This window comes from Mauremys mutica, chromosome 6 (genome assembly GCF_020497125.1).
Source record: "Mauremys mutica isolate MM-2020 ecotype Southern chromosome 6, ASM2049712v1, whole genome shotgun sequence".
NCBI lineage: Eukaryota > Metazoa > Chordata > Testudines > Geoemydidae > Mauremys > Mauremys mutica.
The window spans coordinates 129169400-129177757 of NC_059077.1; positions in this window are offsets into that span (position 1 = coordinate 129169400).

Sequence of the window (8358 nt, forward strand, 5' to 3'; positions counted from 1 at the left end):
CTCTGCAGCCCCAGGACCTGCTTACGCCTTAACAAGGCCTCAGCCTGGGGAGTTGCCAGGCTGGAGCTCCCCAGCACCCTTGCCTTATTCCCCAGCACTGCTCCAGTTCAGGCACCTTCCTCTCAGGCAGCCAGCCCTCCCCACTCCAAGGCTAAGGTGACACTCCCCCAAATCCTGGCCCCCAGCCCTCTCATCAGGGCCAGCTGGGCCCTAATTGAGCTGGCCCAGCTGTGGCTGCTTCCCCAATCAGCCCAGCTTGGCTGCTTTTAACCCCTGTTCCCAGGAGTGGGGAAGCCGCCCCACTACAGACAACTACCCTGCAAAAGAAACCCTGTGGCTGTGAGTCTCAGAGCCCAAGTCAGCTGATCATGCTCAGGAGATAAAAAGAGTGGAGTAGACATTCTCGCTGTGGCTCTGAGAGCCATCCCCTTGCTGGCTTTCAGAGCACGAGCTCCAGCCCAAGCACGAATGTCTATACTACTCTTTTAGCTCCAAAGCATGAGCCTTGCGAGCCTGAGTCAGTTGACCTGGACTCTGAGACTTGCTGCCATGGTTTTGCTTTTATTTTTTTGCAGTAGAGACATACCCTTTGGGGCATCCTTTTCCCTCCAATTCCCACTTTCTATTCTTGCAGCCCCTTTCTGCTACCATCCATTTGCACTGGATGGACTTCCCTATGGAGTCTTTTAATGCTGCCTCTCAATTAACTGGAGGGATTCCTGTAAAGATTCTCCATTGATGTAGGGACGGCACCTAGTCTGCAGCATTCCTCACTACTACCAGCTTGTGGAGTGAGAGACAAGGCAGTGGAATAATTCTGTAGCGTGCCATGGAATGGCTACTAATGAAACATCAGGTTCTAGTATCTCGGGATACTACTTATAAAAATTTGCCATAGTTACTAGAGCTGATGAGAAAAAAAGCTTTTTTTCTTCATGGAAAGTTTCATTGAAAATTAGTGTTTTGTTTTGTTTTCATTGAAATTTTCAATGGACAATTTCAACTTTTTGTTCAAAAACCAAAAAATTCAGTTGGGGAATTTTAGAGGAAAGTAGACACTTTCCATGAGACTTTTCATTTGTTTGTGTTTTGATGGAACCATTTCTACCAGCCCTTGATAAAGAAATATAATTGAGGAAGAGAATCTGAGAAAGGGGGAGTACATCATGAATTAGACTGAAGTCAAAGAGCCTCCATATGAATATGAGTGTAGGAAGGGCCTATAAATACCATCATCAGCATACAGAAGTTTCTGGAACCATGTGGTATAAGGTGCCACAATCTCATCTCATGTAAATGGATATAGTTCCACTCTAGTTATTGGAGCTGAATCTTTTAATACTAGCTGAGGATCTGGCTGTATAAATGCAAATATATATATTGCGACAAAGTTTCTCCTCTACCTTGGTGGGTCCTGCGCTTATTGGCAGATTTGCTCACCTCAGTGATCTTCCCCACAGTCTGGGTCAACTCCTCCTGTGTCTGATCAGGAGTTGGGAGGTTTGGGGGGAACCCGGGCCCGTCCTCTACTCCGGGTTCCAGCCCAGGGCCCTGTGGATTGCAGCTGTCTATAGTGCCTCCTGTGACAGCTGCATGACAGCTACACCTCCCTGGGCTACTTCCCCATGGCCTCCTCCCAACACCTTCTTTATCCTCACCACAGGACCTTCCTCCTGGTGTCTGATAACGCTTGTACTCCTCAGTCCTCCAGCAGCACACCCTCTCCCTCTCAGCTCCTGGTGCCTCTTGCTCCCAGCTCCTCACACGCGCTTCCTCTCCTCTGGCTCCTCCTCACCTGACTGGAGTGAGCTCCTTTTTAAACCCAGGTGCCCTGATTAGCCTGCCTTGATTGGCTGCAGGTGATCTAATCAGCCTGGCTGCCTTAATTGGTTCTAGCAGGTTCCTGATTACTCTAGTGCAGTCCCTGCTCTGGTCACTCAGGGAACAGAAAACTACTCATCCAGTGACCAGTATATTTGCCCTCTACCAGACTCCTGTACCCCACTGGCCTGGGTCTGTCACATAATATATGTCTATATATCCCACAACAAATACAGCTGTCTCAGCTTCTCGTTTCATCCAGTATGTGAGAAACCCTTAACTTTGCCCTAAAGATATTTAATTATTAGATGTTCAATACTGCTTTACCGCGTTATATCCAAATTCGTGTTATATCAGGTCACGTTATATCGGGCTAGAGGTGTATTCATAGAATCACAGGTGATTGGCTAGAATGGTCCTTTTAGATCAACTGCTCCAGCCTCCCACTTCAAGTAGTAAAGGACTTACAGGATAGTAAATCCATGAAGTATGTATGGCATATTGCTTCTCATGAAAGATCTAAAATTTCAGTCCAAAATATGATATCAGAGAAAGGTATCTTATCAGCTTATTGTCCTTTAATTGGACAAATTAGAATTTTCACCCATTCCCAAATCAATTATTTTCACTCAATGGAATTTGAAATGGAAAACTAAGATTTTTATAGGAATCAATCAAAGTACAGGCCTCCACAACATAAGCAAAACCAACCTGGGATCAAGCTACTTACTGCATAATAGAAGATCTAAACATTGAGGTCTATGGGCCTCAAGGGGTGAGTTAATACTGTTGAGATGATATTCACCATCCCAAGTGTTACTAATACCTATTCCTGAAAACTATTTTGCCAAAATAGAACAGGTGATCTCTTCATTTCAATAGAGCTATCAATACTTTATTGAACATAGATAGAGGAGATTTGAGCTTGCCAAAATTTTAACATTATCAAATGGACTTTAGCAATCCTAGCCAAAATCAGTTCATTGACTGGCTGAAGTTCTAATCTTTGCTATATATGTTTCTGCACCATGCTCATCACTGTAGTATCTGTGTACTTTCCGGTGGTGCATTAAGCAACATGACTAACATGTATTGCATGTTTGTTCCGTCATCCTCTCCCCAGGGGGAGAAGTGTTTGCAGTGTTTTCTTTTGGAATTTTTATATCTATATCTTTTATACCTATATCTATCTATCTGTAAATATACACACACACATGTTGCTATATGTTTCTGTTAGAGACTGCAAGGTCAAAGAAATGTGCCTTGCAGTTAGAGCAGAAGATGTTGAGGTTCATGATGGTCCTGTAGGAATCTATTCCACAGCCTTGGGCCAGCCCCTAAGAAAGCTCTGTCTCCTGCCCAGATGAACTTTATTCTTATTGTAGAAAGTTTCTTTGTGCCAGAAGAGTGGAGTAAATTCTCTATCATGAAAAACAGTGGCAATCATAGGAAAAAGAGACCCTTGAACATTCCTTTGTGATGATCCAGAGCAGGGTTTCTCAAACAGGGGTTGCCGCTTGTGTAGGGAAAGCCCCTGGCGGGCAGGGCCAGTGTGTTTACCTGCCCCGTCCGCAGGTCCGGCCGATCGCGGTTCCCACTGGCTGCGGATCACTGCTCCCATTGGCTGCGGATCACTGCTCCCATTGGCAGCTCCCATTGGCCCAGAGCAGCGATCCACGGCCAGTAGGAGCCATGATCAGCCGGACCTGCGGACGGGACAGGTAAACACACCGGCACGGCACGGCACGGGCTTTCCTTACACAAGCGGCCACCCCTGTTTGAGAAACCCTGATCCAGAGATTGAGGGATCCCTTTTCAAAAAGGCATAAGTACAGGCATATGAGGAAGAGAAGGTCGGTCCTAGCATCAGTTTGGAGTTGGAGATGTAGGAGCTAAAATTTTGAAAAGGATTAGAGGGAGGGGCTATAAAATGCAGGAATAATCACAGTGGGTGGATGCAACAGGAAGGTCACAGAACTCTGCATGACTCTCTTGCCTTGCATAAATGATAGTTGAGTGCAGGGGTGCTGGAAGAGTTTTTATAGTGGGGGTGCTGACAGGGGCGGCTCTAGGCATTTTGCTGCCCCAAGCACGGCAGGCAGGCTGCCTTCGGCAGCTTGCCTGCGGGAGGTCCCCGGTCCCGTGGATTTGGCGGCACACCTGTGGGAGGTCCGCCGAAGCCGTGAGACCAGTGGACCCTCCACAGGCAAGCCGCCGAAGGCCGCCTGCCTGCCGCCCTTGCGGCGACCAGCAGAGCACCCCCCGTGGCTTGCCGCCCCAGGCATGCGCTTGGCGTGCTGGTGCCTGGAGCCGCCCCTGGGTGCTGAGAGACACTGAACCAAACTCTAAACCATCTATATAATGGAAACCACTTCCAGCCACCCCTAGTTCCAGCCCCTATGGCTGGGTGACCTGGTAAAGTATGCAGTGCAGCAGGCAAGGTTATGATGCGGGTGGAATTACAAGAGGCCTTGTAGAGGTTGGTCACAAAAAGGCTCCTCGATTGTCCAGAATACTGAGTCTAACTGAAATACAGCTCCTTCTCATGGAACAAGGCAGGAGGTTCACGCCCTCCCTCCACCGCTGCAGAGATACGGTGCCAGATGTGGGGGAAACTGGGTAGAAAAGACAGATGCCCACATGTCAGTAGCATTGCTGAAAAATAAACGGTGGGTGCTGAAAACAATGCCAGTGGGACTACCCGCAAAATAAGGTACCTCTTAATACAAGTAAGAGTAGCAGAATTGGGCCTTTAGGGTCTGATCCAAATCCTAATGTAGTCAATGGAAAGATTCCCATTCATTTCAATGGGCGTACCAAATAATATCATTATTCATGAAATACAGTATTTAAAGAATAGTATGTAAGCAATTCTATACAACAGGAATGAAATTACAATGGTGCTGCCCCAGAATGCATAGTGCATCTCTTTAAATATAAATCCTATTACAGGAAGTCTTTGAGCTGGACCCCCAACCCTTCCTCCAGCAACACAGAACATCTGTGAGCAAACCAGACAATAGTATCCTGCAAGCCACAATATCTGGCATGCTACATTGGTTTCAGTTGCACAACTCAAAAATGAATGAGGAAATCCAGGTTAAGCTATACCTGTTTATTTCTGAGCTGCAATCAGTCTTCTTTTACAAATGAGCCAGATTAATAAATGAGGAATCAAAAGCAGATGGGACACATCAATGGCACTGCAAAAATTATCAACCCCATCTCCCAAACAGCCCATTGATATCTGAAAACATTTGGTAGGGAGATGGGCTAGTCGGTTCATACTTTAAAAAGGTACATTGCTGCTCAGGCACTTCCCTTATTTGAGTCTGAACAATGCAAGGCCTTGTCCTTCCACAGGAGCAATAGATACATGGTGGGAGAGCCACAAGGAAGCACTGGTTTCAGAGGGGTAGCCGTGTTGGTCTGAATTAGCAAAAACAGCGAGGAGTCCTTGTGGCACCTTAGAAACTAGCACATTTATTTGGGTATAAGCTTCAGGGCCGCCCAGATGATTCAGGGGGCCTGGGGCAAAGCAATTTCGGGGGCCCCTTCCATAAAAAAAAATTACAATACTATATTCTCGTGGGGGCTCCTGCGGAGCCCGGCGCACATTGCCCCACTTGCCCCCCCACCATGGGCGGCCTTGGGAAAAATAAACCTTCTGCATCTCGGCACAAATCCAGTTTTGAGAAAACTTCTTTAGAAGGTATCACTGGTTCTCAGCATCAGCTAGTGCTACAAGGCACTAAAGCTCATTAAAATTGGACAAATATGTGCCGTCAAAACTGTTTCTGGATCGAAAACTAGGGGTTTTTTAAAAGCAGAAAAAAATCACGGACAATGTCTGCTTTCCTTCAAAATTTGTTGCGGTTTTTTTAATTGAAAAGCTGAAATTAGTCTGCCAAAACCTGAATATGGTTTGGAGTTTCAGAAGTGTGTGGCCAAATATCTGCTGCTTGCTGTGTTTGATTGTTTAAAGAAACGATAAAAAAAATTCTGCTTAAAAAAAAATCCAAAACTTTTGAACCACCTCAGCTTGTGACCAAACGCCTGAGCCCATCCAGTCAGAGATTTTTCCAGGTTTCTGATACTCTTCTGGCTTCCTTGACTCATATCTGTCTCCATAACTTTGGGTTAATTTAGGTTAGAACATAAGAACAGCCATACTGGGTCAAACCAAAGGTCCATCCAGTCCAGTATCCTGTCTACCGACAATGGCCAATGCCAAGTGCCCCAGAGGGAGTGAACCTAACAGGTAATGATCAAGTGATCTCTCTCCTGCCATCAATCTCCACCCTCTGACAAACAGAGGCTAGGGACACCATTCCTTACCCATCCTGGCTAATAGCCATTAATGGACTTAACCATGATGCATTTATCTGTTTCCTAGAGACTGGCTCCATGGGGTCCCTCACAAACTGGAGACGGTTACCATGGGTTTGTCTTTAGTACAGCTTATGTACATACTCCACGAACTGAGCATTTGAGCTTGTTCCAAATCTGGGATGAGCCTATGTTGTGAAAACTGAAATGCTCAAAATAGCACATGCATGTGAATGGACACAGGGTGCTAAAATTAAATTACCCCAGAGGTTCTCAAACTGGGGGTCAGGACCCCTCAGGGGGTCACGAGGTTATTACTGGGGGCCGGGAGCTGTCAGCCTCCACCTCAAACCCCGCTTTGCCTCTAGCATTTATAATAGTGTTAAATATATAAAAAAGTGTTTTTAATTTATAATGGGGGGCGGGTCGCACTCAGAGGTTTGCTATGTGAAAGGAGTCACCAGTATAAAAGTTTAAGAACCACTGAATTAACCCCTCTGGAGTCTCAGGGAATGTAAGAGGCGGGGGTCTCCCTTGGTAGGGTTGGGAAGGAGGTAGGTGGTGTAGGATATTGCTCTTCTCATGTGATCCCTCCCCCAGTGGCTAATTTTAAATGAAGCTACCCTCCCCTGACATGAATCTCCCTATGGCACTGAAATTAAATACAGACTATAATTTGGCATTTGAGAAGTGAAAGGGATGGGAGCCCTAATGGAAAAGCTAACAGCTCGGCTCTTCTGCAAGCCTCAAACTGCTGAATGAGCTTTAGGGTAGGGAAGGCTGTGCCTCCCAAACAGCCTAGCCCTGCCCCCTATCTGACCCCCACCCACTTCCTGCCCCCTGACTGCCCCCCTCAGAACCCCTGACCCATCCTGCTCCTTGCCCCCTCACCGTCCCCTAGAGACTCCTCCCCACCACCACCCCAGGACCCCACCCCTGGTCCCTGTCCCCTGACTGCCCCGACCCCTATCCACCGCCACCCCCCGCTGAGTCCTGACAGACCCCCGGAACGCCCACGATCCAACCCTCCCTTTCCCTGTCCCCTGACTGCCCCCCCAACCTCTGCCCCCTCCCTGTCCCCAGGACTCCCTGCCCCTTAGCCAACCCCCTCAGCCCTGGCCCCTTACCCCTGGCTATCCTCTCACTCGGAGCCTCAGTGCATCCAGGAGCTTCGCTTGACAGCTGCAACGTGGCTCCGGCGGGGCCTGAGCTCTGCCCCGCTCAGAGCCACGTGGTCAGGGAGCGGGGCTGGGAGCTCCATGCTGAGCTCAGCTCTCTCCGCTCAGCCTGGAGCTCGCAGCCCCACCCCCTCACCACGCGGCTCAAGAGCCCCGCCGGAGCCACACTGCAGCTGTCCGGGACGCTGCTGGATGGGCTGAGGCTCCGGGAGACGGAGCAGCAGCCATGCTCATGGGGGCCCCTGCGGAGCCCGGGGCCTGGGGCAAATTGCCCCACTTGCCCCCCCCCTCTGGGCGGCCCTGATAAGCTTTCATGGGCTAAAACCCACTTCATCAGATGCATGGAGTGAAAAATACAGTAGGCAAGTATAAATATACAGCACATGAAAAGGTGGGAGTTGCCTTACCAAGTGGGGGGGTCAGTGCTAACGAGGCCAATTCAATCAGGGTGGATGTGGCCCATTCCCAACAGTTGACTAGAAGGGGTGAATATCAAGAGAGGGAAAAATATTTTTTGTAGTGCTAACAAGGAAGCACTGTTATCCTGTCTCTCAAAATTATCAGTCTGAGTGGGAACTTGATTTTTTTCTCAGCATGGGGGTCTCAGTCTGGCTAAGCACTGCACATTCTGGCCCCAGTTCAGCAAAGCACTTCAACATGGGCTTACTTTTTTGTGGGTGGGTGTGCAGTCCATGGGACCACTCACATGCTTAACGTTAAGAATCTGCTTAAATACTTGGTTGGCTCGAGGCCTTGGTGCTTTGCAAGATCGTATGCAAAATAAGCAGATCCTGCATTAACAGCTCAGCTCCTGCTCCACTTTGTGCTGCTGATTGCTTCTGGTGCTAAAAGTGTGAGCATTTGAAGCTGCAGGAGCCAGTGCAATAATTTGCAGACTACATGATTAACTTCTAATTTATCTTATCTGACCACACCTACATATGCCTTAAACTGAGACCAGAAACTAGCTTTCCCACTACTCATATCTTTCCTCATGCTAGCAGGATGTTGGAAAGCTAAATTTAGCCTT